Below are 27,632 nucleotides of genomic sequence, written 5' to 3'. Positions count from 1 at the left end.
CCACTAATGTTAGAGTCGGGTCACCACCACTAATGTTAGATTCATGTCACCACCACAATTGTCAGAGTCGGGTCACCACCACTAATGTCAGAGTCGGGTCACCACCACTAATGTCAGAGTCGGGCCACCACCACTAATGTTAGAGTCGGGTCACCACCACTAATGTTAAAGTCGGGTCACCACCACTAATGTTAAAGTCGGGTCACCACCACTAATGTCAGAGTCTGGTCACCACCACTAATGTCAGAGTCGGGTCACCACCACTAATGTTAGAGTCGGGTCACCACCACTAATGTTAGCAAGGGTCACCACCACTAATGTTAGAGTCGGATCACCACCACTAATGTTAGAGTTGGGTCACCACCACTAATGTTAGAGTCGGATCACCACCACTAATGTTAGAGTCGGGTTAGCACCACTAATGTTAGAGAAGGGTCACAACCTGTAATGATAGAGTAGTGTCTCCAATATGAAATGTCAGAGTAGGGTCTTCACCAGCAATATTAGTGCAGGGTCACCACCACTATGTTAGAGTTCTGTCACCACCAATAATGTTAGTTTAGGTCCAGCACCAGTAAAGTTAATGTAGATTCAGCATCAGTGATGTTAGAGTGGTGTCACCACCACTGTAACTAACGCCAATTATGGGGTAATCTGATTTACTCAACGGGGCAGCGATTCTTCTGTAAAGAGGGGAGCTTTTACGGATCTCAGTTGAACTCCAGTCGGTGCCGGGGAGCTGCACGGAATTCGCAAGTACTTCCAAAAATGGAACGGCGAACAATGGTACAGATAAAGATCATTTACTATCCTATTCTCGCATCCTTTGTGGCTCCAGGTAAGTCAATGTATCCTGTTGCCTCATGGTTGTTGACTATCTCAGTGTCAATGTAACAAATTCCGAGCATGTCCTTATTGCAGAGTCATTTATCCAACGGGATCAGTTGATGAATATCAGCGGGAATCGTGTCTGTCCACACGGCCACTGAGGCGTTGTTCTGGTCAGTAGATCGCGGGACAGTGAGCTCAATTTTCCTCCCTGTACTGAGTGAAGACGAGGCTGATTCCCCGGCCCCTCTAATAGTACATAACTCACTACAGAATGGGTTCCATGTGGTCCAAGGTAATCGTTTCATCTGTACCATTGTTCCCTGTCTATTTAGTTTGATAATTAATCGCACTGCAGCCACCTCCACCCATCTGAGGACTGTGAAAGGTATTTTGAACAATAATTGCCGCTCAGGGAGCTGCTCCCCTCCGTTCGGCTACAAAGATCCTTCACGGCTCCACCAGCTCCCGCTCTGTTAGCGAATAGCTCCCTCGGGGCGATTAGAAATAGAAAAAGAGCAGAGTTTCGACCTACATCGAATGTTTGTTTCTCAGTTGAATGTATTATTTGAATTCATATCTTTCCAGTCATTGTTTGTAAAATATACTGAATACTTTACGATGTCTGACAGTAGGATGCTGGAACCACCGACATTCAGTCCCTCTATCGCCAGTGTTCAATGTTTTATTTCTTTTAAACAAATTGTCCAACGATCGCCTACTTTATAAAGAAATAATCAGTGTCTATGAAACTAAGTAGGGACACATCGGAACATTTCCCCACAATAAGCTGTGAGGTTTATCCGAGTGTCCCCATTACTGACCTCTTCTCCCTCTTTCTCACAGCGAACCTATTGACAACCGTGATATTCTCCAGGGGAAACTGCGGCCTTTCCAAATGTATCTCTGTCTGCATGGTGGCCATGGCAACAGCAGATCTACTGGTCATCATCTTACATGTAATAGTGTATCAAACTTTCAGTTCTCACTTTCCATATTCATTCCTGAACTACACTGCCGTTTGTAAATTAAATCTATATATGAATCCTGCTACCGTGTGTATGTCTGTGTGGTTTACCGTCTCGTACACATTTGACCGATTTGTAGCTATATGTTGTCAGAACTTTAAAACAAAGTATTGAACAGTGAGAACTGCGGCCGCAGTTATAAGAACAGTCTCTGTCCTGATCTGTTTCGAGAACATCCCCTTTTGGTTTGCATATTAACCTGAGCGAATAATTAACAATGTTCCCTGGGGCTGCTGCTATATTGTGACCTTTTTTATATCGCTTGCAGATGTAGCGTACTCCTGGTTACAAAATATTTTAATTGCATGGATTCCTTTTGTATTGATATTTAATTGTTTGACAGTCCGGCGTATTTTAGTGGCCAATAGAGCCCGCAGGGGACTCCGGGGTCACAGCAGTGAGAATCCGGCCGATCCAGTGATGGAGAGCCGAAGGAAATCCATCATTTTACTGTTCAGTGTTTCGGGCAGTTTTATTGTGTTGTGGCTGACAGCTGTCGTTAGTTATTGAACTACCAAACTGACAAACACCGCGCATTGCCGAGGCGATTATACATCCCCTGCATACATTGCCACAGAAACCGGATATATGCTCCATTATTTGAATTCCTGTACAAACACATGTATTTATGCAATTACTCAAACTATATTCAGGAAAGAGCTAAAGAACGTGGTGAAATCTCCTTAGACATTCATTCTGAATTTAGTAACAAAATGAAAAATTAAAGCAAACCTTCCTGTCCAAACTGAAGCTCAATTGTACTCCGATGAAAATGGATTCTTCGGTTTAAATAATGTAAAAATTAACCAAATCTTCCTGTTCAATCTAGAGTTAAATTACAGCCCGTGTTCCATTTTAGAACGGCCGTCTTTCTGTTAAGAAAGAAATGGATTGCTGTTGTGAGAATGAACAGGTATCAGAAAATAGTTCCTCCACTTTGTGCCGTGTGTTTGATGTCTGCTGTTTTCCCGGGTAAACATAATCGATTCCCGTAAAACAGGGCACTTCCCGCTCAGGATCCAAAGAGAACAGTCAAGACTGAGCTTCAGCAGTGGAGTGGAACATGTGGGCGTCAGCGTTAACTGCCTCACACCACAGGTACTGGAATGAGACGCTCCAGTTTAATTAATAGTTCATGTTTTCTTTAATGTAGAAACAATGTGTTACAATGGTGGTTATTTGAAATTCTGGAATCTCGGTGTGAATGTTGCAGGCGCTGGTCTCCCCATCAGACTCCGCCCCCCATTGTCTCCTGGACCAATAGAACGGGGCCCTGTCTCCTGAGTAGTGCCGATTGATGGAGACAATCGGAACTTGACTCGTCAATGTGACATTAGACATCTTTGTTCACAGATATTTACTGAAAATCTCAAACGGTCATCACAATCACCCAACCAGTCCTTGTCGGCGTTTACACTCCACCCGAGCAAATAGTTCCAATCTCATTACCCGCCCCACTCAACATCCCTTCTACCACTTTATGTTCATCCATCTATCCAATTTGATATTGAATATTGACCTAATTCCTGCCTGCGTTAAATCCACAGTCTCAGATCTCTCTGTGTAATGAGTATTATCCAACACTCACTTAAATATCTCTCACATTTCTGTTATCTATGGCCATTAGTTCTTGATCTCTCCTCTAATGGAATCAGTCTGCTTCTATCCTTTTAAAATTAAATTCCCTGGGCACCACTCGCCAAAATATAGTAGTCTGTTGTCAATACACAATCTGATTTAATTGAGGAAAGTTTAGTCAAGATAGTTAATTGATAACTTTCTCTTGGAGATTGTTGTGATGTTGATTTTACTGAACAATGAGAAGAATGTATTTGATAGATTGCTCCCTACCCGAAACATTGTGACCATTCAGCGGGAGATTCTAAAGAAACAACTCCAGACCGCCGATCTTCTGATGAGACGCCAGAAAGGGCAGGGATGGTGTGTATCGAATGGCTTGTGTTGGATGATACTAGAATATCACTGTGTGTGGAGAAGTGACTTCTTGCAGGTGATACAACCAGCATGTGATATGCATGATGAAATGCCTTGATGAACGGATCCATGACATGGCCAGTCACGCTGACATCACCGCTACATGAAATGGTTAATGTGGGTCTAGAGAGTGAGATCATGTGTAAAACCAATGTTTAGAGATCTGCGCCATAGAATAGGTCGAGATAGAAATAAGATGCTGATGAGATGTTATTTAGTCATGGCCTTAAATATTATAATGCCAATAGAGGGGGTTGTATGAAGTAACGGTTCATAGAGTCATAGAGTCATAGAGTAATACAGCACGGATAGAGGCCCTTCGGCCCATCGTGTCCGCGCCGGCCATCAAGCCCTGTCTAATCTAATCCCATATTCCAGCATTTGGCCCGTAGCCTTGTATGCTATGGCATTTCAAGTGCACATCCAAATGCTTCTTAAATGTTGTGAGGGTTTCTGCCTCCACAACCCTTTCAGGCAGTGAGTTCCAGACTCCAACCACCCTCTGGGTGAAAAAGTTCTTTCTCAAATCCCCTCTAAACCTCCCGCCCTTTACCTTGAATCTATGCCCCCTAGTTATTGACCCCTCTACTAAGGGAAAAAGCTCCTCAGCATCCATCCTATCTATGCCCCTCATAATTTTGTACACCTCACTCATGTCCCCCCTCAGCCTCCTCAGCTCCAAGGAAAACAAACCCAACCTGCCCAGTCTCTCTTCATAGCTGAAGCGCTCCAGCCCTGGTAACATCCTGGTGAACCTCCTCTGCACCCTCTCTAACGCGATCACATCCTTCCTGTAGTGTGGCGACCAGAACTGCACACAATATTCCAGCTGTGGCCTAACCAGTGTTTTATACAGCTCCATCATAACCTCCTTGCTCTTATATTCAATGCCTCGGCTAATGAAGGCAAGTATCCCATATGCCTTTTTTACCACCTTATCCACCTGTTCCGCCGCCTTCAGGGATCTGTGTACTTGCACACCCAGATCCCTCTGACCCTCCGTCTTGCCTAGGGTCTTTCCATTCATTGTGTATTCCTTTGCCTTGTTAGTCAGAGTGTCCTGAATCTGCTAACGTTACACTGTATTGGTTCAAAATGCCAAACCCCTCATGCTTTCATTTCCCGTGGAGCCCGGGCTCTGCCAATCCGGCTGGCATCCAGTTTCTGAATGAAGTGGTGGTGAATTGCGGGCTGTTCTGTGTAATAGGCACATTCTCATTTATCTGGATTCAGACGGCCAACAGTATTTAAGTCACGAGTCAGGCAGCAGGCAGAAGTTTTAATTCTCTCAGTCAGCGATGCAACTGCACCCAGCTACAATCGTCAGAAGGCGATGTGTAATCAACCTCTTCATCGAATATGAACATGTAAAATAAAGGGCAAAGGCATGCACAGGTTAACCATCACATTACCGTGGAGAATGAGGGATTGTGGTCGGGGTGGAGTGGAGAATGGTGGATTTTGCTCCGGGGGGAGTGCAGAACGGTGGATAGCGCTCGGGGGGAGTGGAGAATGGGGTATGGTGCTCGGGGGGGTTGGAGAATGGGGATATTGCTCGGGGGGAGTGGAGAATGGGGGATAGTGCTCGGGGGAGTGGAGAATGGGGGATAGTGCTCGGGGGAGTGGAGAATGGGGATAGTGCTCGGGGGGAGTGGAGAATGGCAGATAGTGCTCGGGGGGAGTGGAGAATGGGGGATAGTGCTCGGGGAGAGTGCAGAATGGGGGATAGTGCTCGGGGGTGTGGAGAATGGGGGATAGTGCTTGGGGGGAATGCAGAAAGGGGATATTGCTCGGGGGAAGTGGAGAATGGGGGACAGTGCTTGGGTGAGTGGAGAATGGGTGATAGTGCTCGGGCGGTGTGGAGAATGGTGGATAGTGCTCGGGGGAGTGGAGAATGGGGGATAGCGCTCGGGGGGAGTGGAGAATGGGGGATAGTGCTCGGGGGAGTGGAGAATAGGGGATAGTGCTTTGGGTGTGTGGAGATTGGGGGATAGTGCTCGGGGGGATTGGAGAATGGGGGATAGTGCTCGGGGGGGAGTGGAGAATGGGGGACATTTCTCGGGGGGAGTGGAGAATGGGGGCTAGAGCTCGGGGAAGTTGAGAATGAGGGATAGTGCTTGGGGGGAGTGGAGAATGGGGGACAGTGCTCGGGTGAGTGGAGAATGGGGGAGAGTGCACGGTGGGAGTGGAGAATGGGGGATAGTGCTCGGGGGGAGTGGAGAATGGGGGATAGTGCTCGGGGGGAGTGGAGAATGGGGGATAGTGCTCGGGGGGAGTGATGAATGGGGGATATTGCTCGTGGGGAGTGGAGAATGCGGGATAGTGCTGTGGGTGTGTGGAGATTGGGGGACAGTGCTCGGGGGGAGTGGAGAATGTGGATAGTGTTCGGGGGGAGTGGAGAATAGGGGATAGTGCTCGGGGGGAGTGGTGAATGGGGGATAGTGCTACTGGGGAGTGGAGAATGCGGGATAGCGCTCAGGGGGAGTGGAGAATGGGGGATAGTGCTCAGGGGGAGTGGAGAATGGGGGATAGTGCTCGGGGGGTGTGGAGAATGGGGGATAGTGCTCGGGGGGAGTGGAGAATGTGGGATAGTGCTGTGGGTGTGTGGAGAATGGGGGATAGTGCTTGGGGGAGAGAAGAATGGGTTATAGTGCTGTGGGTGTGTGGAGATTGGGGGACAGTGCTCGGGGGGAGTGGAGAATGGGGGTAATGCTCGGGGGGAGTGGAGAATGGGGGCTAGAGCGTGGGGAATTGGAGAATGGGGGATAGTGCTCGGGGGGAGTGGAGAATGGGGGACAGTGCTGGGGGAGTGGAAAATGGGGGATCGTGCTCGGGGGGAGTGGAGAATGGGGGACATTTCTCGGGGGGAGTGGAGAATGGGGGCTAGAGCTCGGGGAAGTTGAGAATGAGGGATAGTGCTTGGGGGGAGTGGAGAATGGGGGACAGTGCTCGGGTGAGTGGAGAATGGGGGATAGTGCACGGTGGGAGTGGAGAATGGGGGATAGTGCTCGGGGGGAGTGGAGAATGGGGGATAGTGCTCGGGGGGAGTGGAGAATGGGGGATAGTGCTCGGGGGGAGTGATGAATGGGGGATATTGCTCGTGAGGAGTGGAGAATTCGGGATAGTGCTGTGGGTGTGTGGAGATTGGGGGACAGTGCTCGGGGGGAGTGGAGAATGTGGATAGTGTTCGGGGGGAGTGGAGAATAGGGGATAGTGCTCGGGGGGAGTGGTGAATGGGGGATAGTGCTACTGGGGAGTGGAGAATGCGGATAGCGCTCAGGGGGAGTGGAGAATGGGGGATAGTGCTCAGGGGGAGTGGAGAATGGGGGATAGTGCTCGGGGGGAGTGGAGAATGGGGGATAGTGCTCGGGGGGAGTGGAGAATGTGGGATAGTGCTGTGGGTGTGTGGAGAATGGGGGATAGTGCTTGGGGGGAGAGAAGAATGGGTTATAGTGCTGTGGGTGTGTGGAGATTGGGGGACAGTGCTCGGGGGGAGTGGAGAATGGGGGTAATGCTCGGGGGGAGTGGAGAATGGGGGCTAGAACGTGGGGAATTGGAGAATGGGGGATAGTGCTCGGGGGAAGTGGAGAATGGGGGACAGTGCTGGGGGAGTGGAAAATGGGGGATCGTGCTCGGGGGGAGTTGAGAATGGGGGATTGTGCTCGGGGGGAGTGGAGAATGGGGGATAGTGCTGGGGCGAGTGGAGAATGGGGGATAGTACTCGGGGGGAGTGGAGAATGGGGGATAGTGCTCGGGGGGAGTGGAGAATGGGGGATAATGCTCGGGGGGAGTGGAAAATGGGGATACCTCTCGGAGGAGTGGAGAATGGGGGATAGTGCTCGAGGGGAGTGGAGAATGTGCATAGTGTTCGGGGGGAGTGGAGAATGGGGGATAGTGCTCGGGGGATGGGAGAATGGGTGATAGTTAACAGGGGTGTGGAGAATGGGGGATAGTTCTTGGTGGAAGTGAAGAATGGGGGATAGTGCTCGGGGGAGTGGAGAATGCGGAATAGTGCTTGTGGGGAGGCAAGAATGGGGATTAGTGCTCGGGGGAGTTGAGAACGGGGGCTAGTGCTCGGTGGAAGTGTAGAATGGGAGATATTGCTCGGGGGGAGTGGAGAATGTGGGATATGCTCGGGGGAAGTGGAGAATGGGAGAAAGTACTCGGGGGGCTTCGGGAATGGGGAGAGTGCTCGGTGGGAGTGGAGAATGGAGGACAGTGCTCGGGGGGAGTGGAGAATGGGGGATAGTATTCGGGGGGAGTGGAGAATGGGGGATAGTGCTCGGGGGGAGTGGAGAATGGGGGATAGTGCTCGGGGGGAGTGGAGAATGGGGGATAGTGCCAGGGGGGAGTGGAGAATGGGGGATAGTGCTCGGGGGGAGTGGAGAATGGGGGATAGTGCTCGGGGGGAGTGGAGAATGGGGGATAGTGCTCGGGGGGAGTGGAGAATGGGGTAAAATGCTCGGGGGGAGTGGAGAATGGGGGATAGTGCTCGTGGGGAGTGGAGAATGCGGGATAGTGCTGTGGGTGTGTGGAGAATGGGGGATAGTGCTTGGGGGGAGAGAAGAATGGGTTATAGTGCTGTGGGTGTGTGGAGATTGGAGGACAGTGCTCGGGGGGAGTGGAGAATGGGGGATAGTGCTCGAGGGGAGTGGAGAATGTGGATAGTGTTCGGGGGGAGTGGAGAATAGGGGATAGTGCTCAGGGGGAGTGGTGAATGGGGGATAGTGCTCGTGGGGAGTGGAGAATGCGGGATAGCGCTCTGGGGAGTGGAGAATGGGGGATAGTGCTCGCGGGTTGTGGAGAATGGGGGATAGTGCTCGGGCTGTGTGGAGAATGTGGGATAGCACTCGGGGGGAGTGAAGAATGGGGGATAGTGCTGTGGGTGTGTGGAGAATGGGGGCTAGAGCGTGGGGAATTGGAGAATGGGGGATAGTGCTGGGGGAGTGGAGAATGGGGGATCGTGCTCGGGGGGAGTGTAGAATGGGGGAATGTGCTCGGGGGGAGTGGAGAATGGGGGATAGTGCTGGGGCGAGTGGAGAATGGGGGATAGTGCTGGGGCGAGTGGAGAATGGGGGATAGAGCTCGGGGGGAGTGGAGAATGGGGATAGTGCTCGTGGGGAGTGGAGAATGCGGGATAGTGCTGTGGGTGTGTGGAGAATGGGGGATAGTGCTTGGGGGGAGAGAAGAATGGGTTATAGTGCTGTGGGTGTGTGGAGATTGGGGGACAGTGCTCGGGGGGAGTGGAGAATGGGGGATAGTGCTCGAGGGGAGTGGAGAATGTGGATAGTGTTCGGGGGGAGTGGAGAATGGGGGATAGTGCTCGGGGGAGGGGAGAATGGGTGATAGTTACCAGGGGTGTGGAGAATGGGGGATAGTGCTTGGTGGAAGTGAAGAATGGGGGATAGTGCTCGGGGGAGTGGAGAATGCGGAATAGTGCTTGTGGGGAGGCAAGAATGGGGATTAGTGCTCGGGGGAGTTGAGAACGGGGGCTAGTGCTCGGTGGAAGTGTAGAATGGGAGATATTGCTCGGGGGGAGTGGAGAATGGATGATAGTGCTCGCGGGGATTGGAGAATGTGGGATATGCTCGGGGGAAGTGGAGAATGGGAGATAGTACTCGGGGGGCTTGGGGAATGGGGAGAGTGCTCGGTGGGAGTGGAGAATGGAGGACAGTGCTCGGGGGAGTGGAGAATGGAGGACAGTGCTCGGGGGGAGTGGAGAATGGGGGATAGTATTCGGGGGGAGTGGAGAATGTGGGCTAGTGCTCGGGGGAGTGGAGAATGGGGGATAGTGCTCGGGGGGAGTGGAGAATGTGGGCTAGTGCTCGGGGGAGTGGAGAATGGGGGATAGTGCTCGGGGGAGAGGAGAATGGGATATAGTGCCCGGGGTGTGGAGAATGGGGGAAAGTGCTCGGGGGAATTGGAGATTGGGAGATAGTGCTTGGGGGAAGTGGAAAATGGGGGATAGTGCTCGGGGAGAGGGGAGAATGGGGGATAGTGCTCCGGGGGATTGGGGAATTGGGGATAGTGCTCGGGGGGAGTGGAGAATGGGGGATAGTATTCGGGGGGAGTGGAGAATGTGGGCTAGTGCTCGGGGGAGTGGAGAATGGGGGATAGTGCTCGGGGGGGAGTGGAGAATGTGGGCTAGTGCTCGGGGGAGTGGAGAATGGGGGATAGTGCTCGGGGTGTGGAGAATGGGGGAAAGTGCTCGGGGGAATTGGAGAATGGGAGATAGTGCTTGGGGGAAGTGGAAAATGGGGGATAGTGCTCGGGGAGAGTGGAGAATGGGGGATAGTGCTCCAGGGGATTGGGGAATGGGGGATAGTGCTCGGGGGGAGTGGAGAATGGGGGATAGTGCTTGTGGAGAGTGGAGAATGGGGGATGGTGCTTGGGGGGAATGCAGAAAGGGGATATTGCTCGGGGGAAGTGGAGAATGGGGGACAGTGTTGGGTGAGTGGAGAATGGGTGATAGTGCTCGGGCAGTGTGGAGAATTGGGGACAGTGCTCGGGGGAGTGGAGAATGCGGGATAGCGCTCGGGGGGAGTGGAGAATGGTGGATAGTGCTCGGGGGAGTGGAGAATGGGGGATAGTGCTGTGGGTGTGTGGAGAATGGGAGATCGTGCTCGGGGAGAGTGGAGAATAGGGGATAGTGCTTTGGGTGTGTGGAGATTGGGGGACAGTGTTCGGGGGGAGTGGAGAATGGGGGATAGTGCTCAGGTGGAGTGCAGAATGGGGGATAGTGCTTGGGGGGAGTGGAGGATTGGGGATGATGCTCAGTGGGAGTGGAGAATGGAGGACATTTCTCGGGGGGAGTGGAGAATGGGGGCTAGAGCTCGGGGAAGTTGAGAATGAGGGATAGTGCTCGGGGGGAGTGGAGAATGGGGGACAGTGCTCGGGTGAGTGGAGAATGGGGGATAGTGCCCGGGGGGAGTGGAGAATGGGGGATAGTGCTCGGGGGGAGTGGAGAATGGGGGATAGTGCTCGGGGGGAGTGGAGAATGGGGGATAGTGCTCGGGGGGAGTGGAGAATGGGGGATAGTGCTCGGAGGGAGTGGAGAATGGGGTATAGTGCTCGGGGGGAGTGATGAATGGGGGATCGTGCTCGTGGGGAGTGGAGAATGCGGGATAGTGCTGTGGGTGTGTGGAGAATGGGGGATAGTGCTTGGGGGGAGAGAAGAATGGGTTATAGTGCTGTGGGTGTGTGGAGATTGGGGGACAGTGCTCGGGGGGAGTGGAGAATGGGGGATAGTGCTCGAGGGGAGTGGAGAATGTGGATAGTGTTCGGGGGGAGTGGAGAATAGGGGATAGTGCTCAGGGGGAGTGGTGAATGGGGGATAGTGCTCGTGGGGAGTGGAGAATGCGGGATAGCGCTCTGAGGAGTGGAGAATGGGGGATAGTGCTCGCGGGTTGTGGAGAATGGGGGATAGTGCTCGGGCTGTGTGGAGAATGTGGGATAGCACTCGGGGGGAGTGAAGAATGGGGTATAGTGCTGTGGGCGTGTGGAGAATGGGGGATAGTGCTTGGGGGGAGAGAAGAATGGGTTATAGTGCTGTGGGTGTGTGGAGATTGGGGGACAGTGCTCGGGGGGAGTGGAGAATGGGGGATAGTGCTCGGGGGGAGTGGAAAATGGGCGATAGTGCTCGGTGGGAGTGGAGAATGGGGGACATTTCTCGGGGGGAGTGGAGAATGGGGGCCAAAGCGTGGGGAAGTGGAGAATGGGGGATAGTGCTCGGGGGGAGTGGAGAATGAGGGACAGTGCTGGGGGGAGTGGAGAATGCGGGATAGCGCTCAGGGGGAGTGGAGAATGGGGGACATTTCTTGGGGGAGTGGAGAATGGGGGATAGTGCTCGGGGGGAGTGGAGAATGGGGGAAAGTGCTCGGGGGGAGTGGAGAATGTGGATAGTGCTGGGGGGAGTGGAGAATGCGGGATAGTGCTTAGGGGGAGTGGTGAATGGGGGACATTTCTCGGGGGAGTGGAGAATGGGGGATAGTGCTCGGGGGGAGTGAAAAATGGGGATACCTCTCGGAGGAGTGGAGAATGGGGGATAGTGCTCGAGGGAAGTGGAGAATGTGGATAGTGTTCGGGGGGAGTGGAGAATGGGGGATAGTACTCGGGGGAGGGGAGAATGGATGATAGTTACCAGGGGTGTGGCGAATGGGGGGTAGTGCTTGGTGGAAGTGAAGAATGGGGGATAGTGCTCGGGGGAGGGGAGAATGCGGAATAGTGCTTGTGGGGAGGCAAGAATGGGGATTAGTGCTAGGGGGAGTTGAGAACGGGGGCTAGTGCTCGGTGGAAGTGTAGAATGGGAGATATTGCTCGGGGGGAGTGGAGAATGGATGATAGTGCTCGCGGGGGTTGGAGAATGTGGGATATGCTCGGGGGAAGTGGAGAATGGGAGATAGTACTCGGGGGCATTGGGGAATGGGGAGAGTGCTCGGTGGGAGTGGAGAATGGAGGACAGTGCTCGGGTGGAGTGGAGAATGGGGGATCGTGCTCGGGGGGAGTGGAGAATGTGGGCTAGTGCTCGGGGGAGTGGAGAATGGGGGATAGTGCTCGGGGGGAGTGGAGAATGGGGGATAGTGCTCGGGGGAGAGGAGAATGGGGGATAATGCTCGGGGGAGAGGAGAATGGGATATGGTGCCCGGGGTGTGGAGAATGGGGGAAAGTGCTCGGGGGAACTGGAGAATGGGAGATAGTGCTTGGGGGAAGTGGAAAATGGGGGATAGTGCTCGGGGAGAGGGGAGAATGGGGGATAGTGCTCCGGGGGATTGGGGAATGGGGGATAGTGCTTGTGGGGAGTAGAGAATGGGGTATAGTGTTCGGGGGGAGTAGAGCATGGTGGATAGTGCTCGGGGGGAGTGGGGAATTGGGGATAGTGCTCGGGGGGAGTGGATAATGGTGGATAGTGCTCGGGGGGAGTGGAGAATGGGGGATAGTGCTCGGGCGAATTGGAGAATGGGGGATAGAGCTTGGGGTAGTGGAGAATGGGAGATATTGCTTGGGGGGAGTGGAGAATGGGGGACAGTGCTCGGGGGGATTGGAGAATGGGGGATAGTGCTCGGGAGGAGTGGAGAATGGGGGATCGTGCTCGGGGGGAGTGAATAATGGTGGATATTGCGCGGGGGGAGTGGAGAATGGTGGATAGTGCTCGGGGGGAGTGGAGAATGGGGGATAGTGCTCGGGGTGAGTGGAGAATGAGGGATAGTGCTCGGGGAAATTGGAGAATGGGGATAGAGCTTGGGGGGAGTGGAGAATGGGGGATATTGCTTGGGGGGAGTGGAGAATGGTGGATAGTGCTCGTGGGGGAGTGGACAATGGGGCATAGTGCTCGGGGGGAGTGGACAATGGGGCATAGTGCTCGGGGGGAGTGGAGAATGGGGGATAGAGCTCGGGGGAGTGGAGAATGGGTGATAGTGCTCGGGGGGAGTGGAGAATGCTGAATAGTGCTCGGGGGGCGTGGAGAATGGGGGAAAGTGCTCGGGGAGAGTGGAGAATGGGGATAGTGCTCGGGTTAATGGAGAATGGGGATAGTGTGATGGTTAATGGAGAATGTACTGCCAACGCGCCATCGCCCGTTTTGAGCTGCCTCCCATGCTGAGATTTTAACTGACAATGCCTTGCCATGGATTGCACCGCTATTCTGTTAATTCTGAATTCATCAGCTAGACTAGAATTTATTTCATAATTGAATATGTACCATTTGTTACATAGGGAGAATTTCAACGCAGGGTTGGTTGTGATTTTAACCCAGCCAGCTGGAGGTTAAAAGAGTATATTCGGCCAGAGCTTTTGGTACTCGCCCGTTGCCTTCAAATGAGAGTAATATCGGTTGAAGTGTAAAACCAGCGATGGGCACAATCCCATCATTTTCCTGTCAAGCATTTAATGACTCGCAAGTTTAAATTAAAACGAAAGTACTGTGTCATTGAATCATAAAATGATGCAACACGGACGGCGGCCCCTCGGCCCATTGTGCCTCTGCCGGTTCTTTGAAGGAAATGTTCAATTCGTCCGACTTCCTTCCTCTTTCACCACAGTCTGCAAATTATTGCCCTTAAAGTATTTATCCAATCCACTTTTAAAATTTGCTATTGAATCTAATTCCACCATCCTTTCAAGCAATGAGTTCCAGATCATAACAACTCGCTGTTTGGCCCAGAACTTGGTGTCGGGGGCTTGCCGCGCGTGCAAGCCCCCGATTTGCGCTCAACCTGCGCGCCGACATCTGAAACCTGGCCCGCAGTGGATTTCCTTTCAGTGGCCAGGCTCTGATGTCGGCGCGCTGTGCTAACCTGACCCAGCGGCGTAGTTAGTGCGATGTGCCGGCTGGGATCAGGTGAGCACTGTTCAGCCAATCAGGGGAGGGGAAACTTCATTCATAAGTTTGAGAGTAAGAACTGTCAAACTCATGAGAAGTACTGCACCCCAAAACACTACTTAAACTTTAAATAAAATTTTAAAAATCATCCCAATCATTAAATTAAGTATAAATAAGTTTAAAAAAATAATTTAAACAATAATTTTTTTTTTTTCAAAAAAATAAATTTTTAATTAAAAGAGTCTAAAACTAAACTTACCTTATTGTAGATTCTTTAAAATAATAAACCTCTGGGAAAAAAATTCTAAATTGCACTAAAACACCACTTACCTGTAAAAATAAATACTACGTCTGCTTTTTACAAGTGTAAAGACCGGAGGCCTTTACACATGCGCAAATCCCCCAAAACAGAGGAAATCCAAGACGCACGCACTGCCCCCTACAGCGCACGCGCTAGCCTCTTCACCTCTTGGGTTAGAGTAGAGGAAATGCCGGTTTTCAGCGCATGCGCTGTGCATGCTGAAAACCGGCCTTTCCTCCGGCCAGACGCGTGAGTACCCCTTCCCTACTCACGCGTTTGGGGAGGAATTTCTGCCCCAATCTCCTCACCTGTGTCCTTTGGTTATCGAGCCTTTTGCCAGTGGAAGCAATTTCTCCTTATTTACTCCAGCGAAATCTTTCATGATTTCGAACAACTCTATTATATCTCCCTATCCTTCTCTGCTTTTACCCAGAGACTTCTGAGAACGGTTCATGGAACATGGAACAGATTTTTCGGATAAGAGCGACTTTTTCCTTCTCTTATTTGTGACACTTTCTCTCTTGGCTTTTAGGATGAATCACCATAATATTGTCTGCAGCACTGAGGCACCCAGACTGTAAAACACAGAGACTGGAGTTAGTGTTACTCCCGATTTTAAACTAACACACCGCCGGGTAGGGACGAGTCGGGCACTTGTTTCACACCCCTCTCAATTTTATCATTGACCAATAAATGCCTGGTGGGATAGGTTATAATAATTGGCTGTTCTTTTCATAAGATGCAGTATTGTGCATTTTTGTGGAAAGTATGCTAGTGTGGCGGAGCCACCAAGAGACACTGGGCAATCAGTAATCATTCCTTTAACTACCATGTAGTGCAGCTGTGGACTGCACCTATAAACAGTATGTAGGTTCTTGTATTTTCGCGTGATGACGTCATGACGCCGATCACGTGACCCCCAGTTGGCGCGGAGAGCGTGATGACGTCAGCTTCCAGTATTTAGTAGCAGTCTTGGAGAGGCTGTGGTGCTGCACAGACCTGCTTACATCTGCTCTTGTAGATTTACCAGTTAAGTTGTTTGTTTATTAAACTTGGTTATTTTGTTTCACTGCGTCGAACTTCATTATTCAGATAGGAACTTCCATTCCTACATTGGTGACCCCGATCTCGTTGGACAACTTTCGTCGAGATACTTATAATGAACACGAACGCCGTTGCCCTTAAATTGCCGCAGTTCTGGGAACAGCAACCAGCAGCATGGTTTTTACAGGCAGAAGCCCAGTTTGCACTCCGGGACATTACAGCAGATTCGACCCGTTATTATTACTTGGTTTCCGCTCTCGACAGCGCCATGGCTGCGCGGGTCGTCAGCCTCCTGGGGAATCCACCGGCAGAGGGCAAGTATGAAGCTCTAAAAAATCGTTTACTACAGGTGTTTGGTTTAAATAAGTCAGAGCGTGCACGCAGGCGTATTGCTATGCCCGGTCTTGGGGACTCAAAACCATCGGAATTGATGAGCCAAATGCTCACGCTTTTGGGTTCGGAGCCCCAATGTTTTTTGCTTCGAGAACTCTTCCTCTGCCAGCTACCTGAGCCAGTTCAGGCAGCCTTGGCCAGTTCTACGATTACGGACTGTGCCGAGCTTGCTGCAGAGGCAGACAAGATTTTTACGGTCACACAGCAGAGTTGTGCAGCCACGAGGCGTCTTTCCCCTATGCGAGCAAAGTCCAGCCCTCCTCCAGCAGGCTGGTGTGTGTACCACGCCCGTTTTGGCGCCAAGGCTCGACGCTGCCGTCCTCCCTGCAGTTTTGTTGAAAAAAAATCTCCAGCAGGCTCACAAACTTCGATGAGGATGACAGGGTCTGACAAACACACCCAGTTCACCATGGCAGTCGGTTCAGCGGGAAAACTCCTCTACATTTCTGATTCCAGGACAGGGCGAAGATTCTTGTGTGATACTGGTTCTCAGTGCAGTATATTGCCAGTTTCAAAGCTAGATCTACAATCCGGCGGTCACGGCCCTTCCCTCGAGGCAGCCAATGGTGCGGCCATTCGCACGTTCGGTAAACGGACAGTTAATTTAACTCTTGGAGGTCAACGTTTTGTGTGGGAGTTTATAACGGCTAAAGTATCACAGGCCATCCTGGGGGCTGATTTTTTCTGTGCCTATGGTTTTCTGGTCGACGTCCAACATTTTCGACTCATTAATGCATCTACTTTCCATGCGGTGCCTTGTCACCACAGTACTGCTGTCTCCTGGTCGGTTGCCTGTGCGGTTCCATCGCAGAAAGGGTTTAGGCGCCTACTTGGTGAGTTCCCGGGGCTCACCAGGCCTACATTCTCGGCAGCAGTCGCGAGGCACAGTGTGGTGCATTACATCACCACAACGGGATCGCCTGTTTACGCTCGGGCACGAAGATTGGAACCCGTAAAGCTTGTAGCCGCAAAGGCAAAGTTTCAGATCATGGATCGCCTTGGGTTTGTCCAACGCTCTGATAGTCCTTGGTCTTCCCCACTACACATTGTACCTAAACCAGGTGGCGGATGGAGGCCTTGCGGGGATTACAGATGCCTTAACGAAGCCACTATGCCGGATAGGTATCCAATACCGCATATACAAGATTTTTCGGCTCATTTGGCTGGCAACTCAATATTTTCCAAAGTAGATCTCGTCCGTGGATATCACCAAGTTCCTGTGCACCCTCAAGACGTCCCCAAAACGGCGGTCATCACACCGTTTGGCCTTTTTAAGTTCCTTCGCATGCCGTATGGATTGAAAAATGCAGCTCAGGCCTTTCAGCGACCTATGGACTCTGTGTTACGGGACCTTTCCTTCATTTTCATTTACTTGGATGACATTCTCATTGCTAGTAAGGATAAGGAGGAGCACATGGCTCATTTACATACACTCATTGCCCGTCTCAGCCAACATGGCCTCATCATAAATCTAGCCAAATGCCAGTTTGGGTTAACCAGCATTGACTTTCTGGGGCATAGGATCACCTCAGAAGGCGCCATCCCACTGGCCACTAAGGTAGAGGCAGTTACGGCATTCCCGCAGCTTCATATACTCAAATCTCTTCAGGAGTTCCTGATGATGGTATATTTTTATAATCGTTTTGTCCCCAAGGCAGCCGAATTGATGCAGCCGCTGAACGAAGCACTCAAAAGGAAGTCGGGTAAAGATGTTATCATTTGGACACCACAGATGGACCAGGCGTTCCTGGACACCAAGGCGGCATTGGCAGATGCAACTATGCTTGCACACCCACTCCCGGGCGCGACCATCGCCCTTACTACCAATGCCTCCGATTACGCCATCAGGGCGGTTCAGGAAAAATGGGTTGACGGTACTTGGCAGCCATTGGCCTTTTTTAGTTGCCAACTGCACAAGAATGAGCGAAAATATAGCACTTTTGATAGGGAGTTGCTGGCCTTGTTTTTGGCCATCCGGCATTTTCGTTTTCTCCTAGAAGGGCGCCCGTTCACTGTATTTGTGGACCATAAACTGCTCACTTTTGCAATGGCCAAAATGGCGGAGCCGTGGTCAGCCCGGCAACAGCACCACCTTACATTTATATCTGAATTTACGACGGATTTACGACATGTGTCTGGCAAAGATAATCTTGTGGCTGATTGCCTTTCGCGTGCCCCAGTCCAGGCAATTCACCTGTGAATCAATTTCGTCGGGTTGGCGGAAGAACAGCTGGCAGATCCCGAAGTTCAGGCATATTGGACCATGCCTTCTAGCTGGCAGGTAGCCGATGTTATGTTCCAATCAGTAGGAACCACGCTCTTGTGTGACACATCCATGGGAGTGCCCCGGCCCATTGTGCCAGTCAAATGGCGTAAGAAGATTTTTCAGGTTATACATGGCTTATCACACCCGAAGATGTGAGCTTCACAACGACTTATGTCCTGCAAATTTGTTTGGAAGGGATGCATTTAGACGTTCGGGACTGAATAAGCAATTGCGTGGACTGTCAAAAATCAAAGGTCCATCGTCACGTTAAGGCTCCAGTGGCCATCTTCCCGGTGCCTGAACGCCGGTTCAATCATGTACACGTGGACTTAGTGGGTCTCCTCCCCACTTCGCGGGGTTTTATGCATCTCCTGACAATAGTGGACCGTACTACCAAGTGGCCAGAGGCGATTCCCTTGGTTGCTACTACTACAGCAGACATATCCAGGGCGTTTATTTCGTCGTGGGTGGCCCGGTTTGGGGTGCCATCTGATATCTCCTCTGACTGAGGTCCACAATTCACGTCAGAGTTGTGGAACGCAGTTGCACAGGGCTTGGGTACCAAGCTGCACCGTACCACCGCTTACCATCCGCAAGCAAATGGTTTATGTGAGAGGTTTCATTGGTCTCTAAAGGCGTCCCTCCATGCCAGCTTGTGTGGTCACAACTGGGTGGATAGACTCCCTTGGGTGATGCTAGGCCTCCGTACAGCCCCCAAGGATGACCTCCAGACTTCATCGGCTGAGTTAGTCTACGGTCAAGCACTTCGAGTACCAGGGGATTTCCTCCCTCCACATACAGAACCGTGGTCGCCTGCTCAGCAGCTCCTTCAGCATCATGAGGTGGCAAAGAATTTCCTGCCTATTCCAAACTTGCATCACAACCTACAAAGGCCTCATGTTCCGGCAGAAATTACGAGTTCCGATTATGTTTTTATTCGGCAGGATGCTCATAGAGATACACTCAGACCACCTTATGCTGGACCGTTTCGTGTCATCGCAGCGGGAGAGAAATATTTCACGGTCGAAGTGGAAGGTAAGTCCGATACCATCTCCATCGACTGACTTAAACCAGCCCATCTGGATCGGAGTGAACAAGTTGTTGCTGCTAAGCCACCTCGCCGTGGATGACCACCGTTGGCTGCTAGACCAGTTATGCAACAGTCTACCATTAAATTGCCTGCTTCAGCCTCATCCTTCTCTACACCTTCTGCTACTGTTTCCTCCACCCCAGATGCACCGCTTCAGACACAGCCAAGCATTGGCTCGTCTTCCAACGTTCCATCGTCTGAAGTTCGTAGTCGTTCGGGCAGAATCATTAAACCTCCTGTTCGTTAGACGCTGTTTGTTAAAGAGAATTCTAGGGGGGCGCCTGTGGCGGAGCCACCAAGAGACACTGGGCAATCAGTAATCATTCCTTTAACTACCATGTAGTGCAGCTGTGGACTGCAACTTTAAACTGTATGTAGTTTCTTGTATTTTCGCGTGATGACGTCATGACGCCGATCACGTGACCCCCAGTTGGCGCGGAGAGCGTGATGACGTCATGACGTCAGCTTCCAGTATTTAGCAGCAGTCTTGGAGAGGCTGTGGTGCTGCACAGACCTGCTTACATCTGCTCTTGTAGCTTTACCAGTTAAGTTGTTTGTTTATTAAACTTGGTTATTTAGTTTCACTGCGTCGAACTTCATTATTCGGATAGGAACTTCCGTTCCTACACTAGAGCTGTACAGAGCTCTGGTTAGACCACATCTGGAGTGCTGCTTTCGGTTCTGGGCACCGCACCACAGAAAGGATTAGTTAGAACTGGAAGGGGGGGTGGCGGTGGGCAGCGCAGATTCATCAGAATGATACCGGGGCTAAATGGATTAAATTATGAGTACAGGTGGCATAGACTAAGCTACTATTCCCTTGAGTATAGAAGATTAATGGGTGATCTAACTGAGGTGTTTAAGTTGACTATAGGATTTCATAGGGTCGATCATGAGATACTATTTCTGCTGGTGGGTGGAGTCCAGAACCAGGGTGGATAATTATTAAATCATAAATTCATCGAGTTATACAGCACAGAAAGAGGCCCTTCGGCCCATCGAGTCTGTGCCGGCCATCAAGCCTTATCTAATCTAATCCCATTTTCCAGCACTTGGTCCGTAGCCTTGTTTGCTATGGCGTTTCAAGTGCTCATCTAAATGCTTCTTAAATGTTGTGAGGATTCCCGCATCTACCACCCTTTCAGGCAGTGAGTTCCAGATTCCAGGCACCCTCTGGGTAACAAAGTATTTCTTCAAATCTGTTCTAAACCTCCTGCCCTTTACATTGAAACTCAGCCCACTGGCTATCGACCCCTCTACTAAGGGGAAAAGTTCCTTTCCATCTACCCTATCTATGCCCCTCATAATTTTGTACAGCTCAATCATGTTCCCCCCTCAGCCTTCTCTGCTCTAAGGAAAACAACCACAGCCTGTCCAGTCGCTCCTCATAGCTGAAACGCTCCAGCTAAGGTACCATCTTGGCGAAGCTCCTCTGCACCCTCTCCAATGCAATCACGTCCTTCCTATAGTTTGGCGACCAGAACTGCACAGCGTATTCCAGCTGTGGCCGAACTACTGTTTTGCACAGCTCCTTCATAACCTCACTGCTCTTATATTCTGTGCTTCGGCGAATGAAGGCAAGTATCCCATATGCCTTCTTAACCAGCTTATCTTCCTGTCCTGCTTCCTTCAGGGATCTATGTACATGCACACCAAGGTACCTCTGATCCTCAGTCCTTCCTAGCGTCCTTCCATTCATTGTGTATTTCCTTGCCTTGTTAGTCCTCTCAAAATGCATCACCTCATATTTATCAGGGTTAAATTCCATTTGCCACTGTTCTGCCTATCTGACCAACCCGTCTATATCGTCCTGTAGCCTGAGGCTCCCCTCTTCGCTATTTCCCACTCCACCAATTTTCGTTTCATCTGCGAACTTACTGATCATAATTCCTACATTCATATCTAAATCATTATTGTTCACTACAAACAGCAAGGGACCCAGCACCGATCACTGCGGTACACCACATGACACAGGATTCCAGTCACAAAAGCAACATGCGACCATCACTCTCTGCCTTCTGCCACGAAGCAAATTTTGGATCCAATGTGCGAAATTGCACTGGATCCCATGGGCTCTTACCTTCTTGACCAGTCTCCCATGCGGAACTTTGTAAAATGCCTTACTGAAGTCCATGAGACTACACCAACTGCCCTACCCTCATCCATACACCTAGTCATCCCCTCGAAAAATTCAATCAAATTGGTTAGACATCATCTCCCCCTGACAAAGCCATGCTGACTATCCTTGATTAATCCTTGTCTCTCCAAGTGGAGGCTAATTCTGTCCCTCAGAATGTTTTCCAATAATTTCCCTACCTCTGATGTTATGCTCACTGGCCTGTAATTCCCTGGTTTATCCCTGCTACCCTTCTTGAATAATGGTACTACGTTAGCTTTACTCCAGTCCTCTGGCACCTCCCCTGTAGCCAGAGAGGTCCTTAAAATTTCTGTCAGAGCCCCTGCAATCCCCTCCCTATAAATTAGAGCTCGGCCGTTCAAGGGTAATTTCAGGCAATACTTCTTCACACAAAGAGTGGTGGAAATCTGGAACTCTCTGCCCAAAAATGCTGTTGAGTTTGGGGTCGGGGGGGGGGTGCAATTAAAAATTTCAAAGCAGAGACTGATAGATTTTTGATAGGGAATGGTATTAATGCTCTCGGGACCCAGGGCGGGTGGATGGAGTTCAGATACAGATCAGCCCGATCTCATTGAATGGAAGACCAAGCTCCCGTTCTTAGGCCCCCATTTTCCCTCCTATGTTCCTAATATAAAATCTTATTTTCTTTCCGAGCTGGAGTGAATCCGGATTTGAATTATAATCGGTCGCTGAGAGAATCCAGGGCTGAACTGCGAGTGTTTGTGTGATCACGGGGCTGAGGAAGCGACTGTTAATTGGTCTGTTAACATAGCCTGAAATGTGTTTTGCTGAGATTCATAAGCAATGAAATAAGATACACGGGAGATTAAAATTAATACAAAACAGCAAGTGCTTGAAGTCAAAAAAGAAAACTGGAAATACAGGAAATAGACATAGCTTTATTAATTATCAACGTCCGTCGGGAAACTGAGGGAATCGGGTGCCACGGTGGTTTTAGACCCCGCCCGATTTTAATCTCCTTTGAAGTGAACGGAATCAAAATCAGGCAGGATGTGAAACACGTGTTGCACCGATCACGTGGTCTCCCGCCCTGTGAATTACGGTAACGTAAGAACCACATCAGTGCAAGTTTAGGACATAGCTGCTTCATCAGAATTCTATTTAAAACATGAAAAATCTCTTTAATCAGATTGATTTCATGGGATTGACTCCTTGAATATTTTACATCCGTTTCACATGCTAATAACCAGGCTCAGTAAAATAACAGGTCTGCTCCTGTCAGCTCTATCTGTGTAAGTGTTTTTCCTCCGCCAAGAAAGAGTAATATGTAGAGTGACAGGAGAGATGTAGATCGAGAGAGGATTGTTAAAAGAGAGAGAGAGAGAGAGAGACAGGGATGAAAAGAAAGGGATGCAGAAAGAGAGGAGATACAGAAAGAGAGAGATTTAGAAAGAGAAAGAGATAGATATACAGAGCAATACAGAAAGAGAAATTGGGAAAGGAGACATCGCGATACAGAGACGTAGAGCTTGGAGATGTAGGCCTAGAAATTCACTGGCCTTAGCGCCGCTTTTGAGGCGCTAGAGGGCCTAGCGCCGAAGTTATGGCCAGTTTTGAAATTGACAGGGGCCCTAAATCGGCGTTAGGCCGGTAGCGCTGCGCCGGCACCAATGACGTCATCGGTGTGCGCAGCGTCCCGGTTGCCATGGTAACCCGCCCGAACTCGGAAATTGAGTTGCGGCCGCCTCGCCCGTGGCAGCCGCAAGCAACGTTCTGGCAGAGGTGCCTTACAGAACGTTGCGCCGGCGCATTAAAGGCCCCGCGGCGGCCGGCTGCTTTCCCGCCGGCCGCCTGGCCGCAGCTCCCTCCCCGGACATCCCCCCCCCCGGAACAGAAGCAAGTCCGGCACTTGTCCGAGGTGCCGGGCTCATTTTTAAGAAGATTATCGCGGGCCGCGGCCGGGTGCAGGCAGCTCCTCCTTAAGGGAAGGAGGAGGCCTGCACTTCCCGAACCTGCCGCACCGCAGCGGGCGCCGCAGCGCCGGAATAGCGCCGAAATTCAGCGCATAGCGCCAGTTTTCAGGCGCTAACAGCTTTCAGCAGCGCCGGCAGCCGTTTGGGCGCAGAAGTAGTGAATTTTTGGCCCGCCCAGCGCGACTTAGCCCCGGCACTAACTTCCGGCGCTAAAGCCGTCACTGCGCCAAAACCCAATTTCTAGGCCGTAGAATATAGAACCGAAACATTGTGATCCTCGCCCAAAGTACTGAACGTCGGCCTAGAAATTGGGTATAGCCCCGCCAGCACGTTTGCGCCGAAAATTTTGCGCCCGCCACGGAGCCAGTTGTGCCCGCCCCATATTCACTTTCAGCGCCCCAAAGCAGAACCGGGCGCTGGTACAGGGTGTGTCCGCCCCGCTTGGGGCGCTGAAAGTGAATTTCAGCGCTGCCGGTCCCGCTGCGCCACCCGATGCGGAGCGGCAGGCTGCTGTACTGCAGGCCTCCCCCTTCTCTTAAGGGGGAGGTGCCTGCAACGGCCGGAGCCCCGTTGAAAGTGCCGGCAAAAGAGCCCGGCACAAAGGCGAAGTGCCGGGCTCCACGGAAACCAGCCGGCAATGCCGCGGGCGGGGGGGTGGTGGAGGAGGCCGGGGAAGGAGGTGCGGGCAGGCGGCCGCCGAAAAAGCGGCCGGCCGCACCTCCGCTTTAAATAGCGCCTCTAAGGCTGCAGCACGGCCAGGTTTTCAAAACGTTGTTAGCGGCTGCCAGGGAAGAGGCGGCCGCTACTGAAGATGGGGATCGGCGTGGTTTCGGGCGGTACCGGGGCGCTGCGCACACCGATGACGTCATCGGTGCCGGCGCAGTGCTACCGGCTTACGCCGATTTAAAGGCCCACCTAATTTCAGCGGCGACGCAACTTCCGGCGCAACCCACTCTTGCGCCCCTAAATGGGCGCAAACCCAAGGGAATTTCTAGGCCCAAGTGCCGGCAAAAGAGCCCGGCACAACGGAGAAGTGCCGGGCTCCATGGAAAACAGCCGGCAATGCCGCGGGGGGGGGGGTGGAGGAGGCCGGGGAAGGAGGTGCGGGCAGGCGGCCGCCGAAAAAGCGACCGCCCCGCAACTCCACCTTAACTTGCGCCGCTAATGCTGCAGTAAGGACCCGGTCTCCCGATGTTGTTAGCGCCCGCCACGGAAGAGGCAGCCGCTACTGAAGATGGGGATCGGCGTGGTTTCGGGCGGTACCGGGGCACTGCACACACCAATGACGTCATCGGTGCCGGCGCAGCGCTACCGGCTAACGCCGATGTTAGGGCCCACCTAATTTCGGGTGCGACGCAACTTCCGGCGCAACCCACTCTTTCGCCCCTAATTGGGCGCAAACGCAACTGAATTTCTGGCCGTCCTATCTTATTGAATGTTACTGCTCATAACCGCAGACCTGTCATAACCCAAACTTGATGCCACTAATGACTAATGTGGAGAGATACAGAGAGGCAAAGAATGAAAAACACGTCAGGGTCGGAGAAACGACAGAGTGAACAGACAGACAGACAATAACCAGTGACAGTCATATTTCCGTTCCTTCCAATGGAAGGTCAGAACAAAACACCGGAGAAGTGCTTTGTTAATGCTATCTTTTTTCCGGGACTCTGATAAAGTTACGGTGGGAGATTCGCCAATTCCCTCGGAAACTGCAAATGACAGCAACTGAGTGACTGAGGGGGGATAATTGGACAGCGTTGCTCACGTTTTTCACCAAGAAATGAGCGTTGGGTTGCTGAAATTCGGGCGGCAATGTTTCAGAGTCAGGTCATCCCTGGAAGTGTCTTCCAAGCGTCCACGTCATCCTGCCGCCACGCTGCCAAATTCGTGATCAATTGGGTGGAGCAAGTGCAGTGCATGCACCACTCAGTTTTTTCCGGTATACAATGGTCGAACGACTGATCCCTAAAGTGACCTCGAGAGGCCGCCCAGAGAAGGTAAGTAAAATAGTTTTTGACTTCCTTTAAAGTGGGGTCAGGTGGAGCAGGACTGTGACCTTGATTCGCACTTACTGTTAACTCTTTTCCTTCCCCATGGGCTTGCTCGCTGTTTCTGCCTGACGAATTTTACGATGTCCAGACAGCCGAGCTGCATCAGACGATTGGCATTTGGACCTCGCAGAATTTAAGCAGAGTAAGCACGAAGCCCAATTTTCAGTATGCTTCAGACCCACATCTTTGAGCTCATGCTCCACTTATGCAACACACTTGGCGAAGGTTTCTGGCACTGAATCATTTTATCCCGCAGAGTAGACAATGGGAAGAAAAATCGGGAGGTACTAATGAAAGGCGGCTCAACTGCATCATCAATAACAAAAACTTGCATTTATATAGCGCCTTTAGAGTAACGATTATTAAACAAAATTTGACACCTTAAAACATCAGGAGTTATTACAACAGATGAACAAAAGCTTGGGCAAAGATGTAGGTTTTAAGCAGCATCTTAAGGATGGAGAAAGAGGCAGAGAATTGTACAGATTTAGGGAGAATTTGCCTTGGTTTAAGGCCTAGGCGTCAGAAGGCACGGCCACCAACGTTGGAGCATTGCAACCAGGGTTGCACAAGAGGCCAGAATTGGAGCAACCCCGATATTTCTGAGGGTTGTAGGGCTGGAAAAATTACAGAGATAAGGAGGGGCGAGGCCTCGGAGCGATTAGAAAACAAGGATGAGAATTTTCAGAAAGAGATATTGCCGGACCAGGAGTCAGTGTAGGTCAGAGGGCTCGGGGGTGTTGTGTAAACCGGACCTGCTGCGAGTTATGCACCGTCAGAATTATGGATGAGCAGAAGTTTACCGAGGGTACAAGGTGGAAGGCCGGTCAGGAGAGCAATGGAATAGTCCAGGCTTGAGGTAATAAAAGCAGGATGAGGGATTGAACACCTGATTTAGGCCCCTACCTTTAGCTAAAAAACTATCACACAAAAACAGAAATAGATGTGTGCGACTGAATGTTGCGCTGTGAATATGGAAATTACTCTTTGCGATAGTAGCAGACTAAATTTAAATTGTAATATTTACAATAGAATCCCTCCGTTCCATTTAAATGGTGGTTTTGAGCTTTATATCATGAATGGCAGGCGAAGTTATTTGAAATGAGTGAAATAACCATTCTGATACCAATACTGTACAGCAAAAGATAGGAGAGAAAGACTGGGCTAATCTTAACCTTCATTCAATGGAGAGTAAAATAGGGCGGAGTTTAACACGGTGTGGAGATGCCGGAGTTGGACTGGGGTGGACAAATGTAAGAAGTCACACAACACCAGGTTATAGTCCAACAGCTTTATTTGAAATCACAAGCTTTCGGAGCGCTGCTCCTTCTTCAGGTGAAGTGGAGAAATGCATAAAGACACACCTTATATAGTCAGAGAATCATGTCAGATGTTTACAGGTAACCTTTCCAACTGCCATTTATCACACCTCGGCAGAGAGATAATCACAGCAGTCAAAGGTGTGAATGGTGTCCAAACAGGTCAGTCAGGGAAACATTACATCAAAGAACAATGAGGTGGGGTCACAAGGGGTCAAATATTGCAGATGCTGGGGTCTGTATGAAAAACAAAAAAACAGACAAAAAACATTTTTTTTTGGCTGGAAATCACAGCAGGTCCGGCCGCATCTGTGTAGGGAGAACAAGCCAATGTCGACTCGAGTCTGGATGACCCTGCATTAGGTGGGGTTACATGTAGCGTGACATGAACCCAAGATCTCGGTTAAGGCCGTCCTCATGGGTGCGGAACTTGGCTATCAGTTTCTGCTCGACGATTTTGCGTTGTCGTGTGTCTCGAAGGCCACCTTGGAGAATGCTTACCCGAAGATCGGAGGCTGAATGTCCTTGACTGCTGAAGTGTTCCCCGACTGGGAGGGAACACTCCTGCCTGGTGATTGTTGCGCGGTGTCCATTCATCCGTTGTCGCAGTGTCTGCATGGTCTCGCCGATGTACCATGCTCCGGGGCATCCTTTCCTGCAACGTATGAGGTAGACAACGTTGGCCGAGTCACATGAGTATGTACCATTTACCTGGTGGGTGGTGTCCTCACGTGTGATGATGGTATCTGTGTTGATGATCTGGCATGTATTGCAGAGGTTGCTGTGGCAGGGTTGTGTGGTGTCGTGGTCGCTGTTCTCCTGAAAGCTGGGTAATTTGCTGCGAGCGATGGTCTGTTTGAGGTTAGGCGGCTGTTTGAAAGCGAGTAGTGGAGGCGTCAGGATGGCCTTAGTGAGGTGTTCGTCG

The sequence above is a fragment of the Somniosus microcephalus genome, unplaced genomic scaffold (genome assembly GCF_052327205.1).
Source record: "Somniosus microcephalus isolate GS21.2 unplaced genomic scaffold, FLI_Smic_1.0 unresolved_chr2, whole genome shotgun sequence".
NCBI classification, from domain to species: Eukaryota; Metazoa; Chordata; class Chondrichthyes; order Squaliformes; family Somniosidae; genus Somniosus; species Somniosus microcephalus.
The sequence above is the reverse complement of the archived record's forward strand: the minus strand, read 5'-3'. Positions refer to the sequence as shown.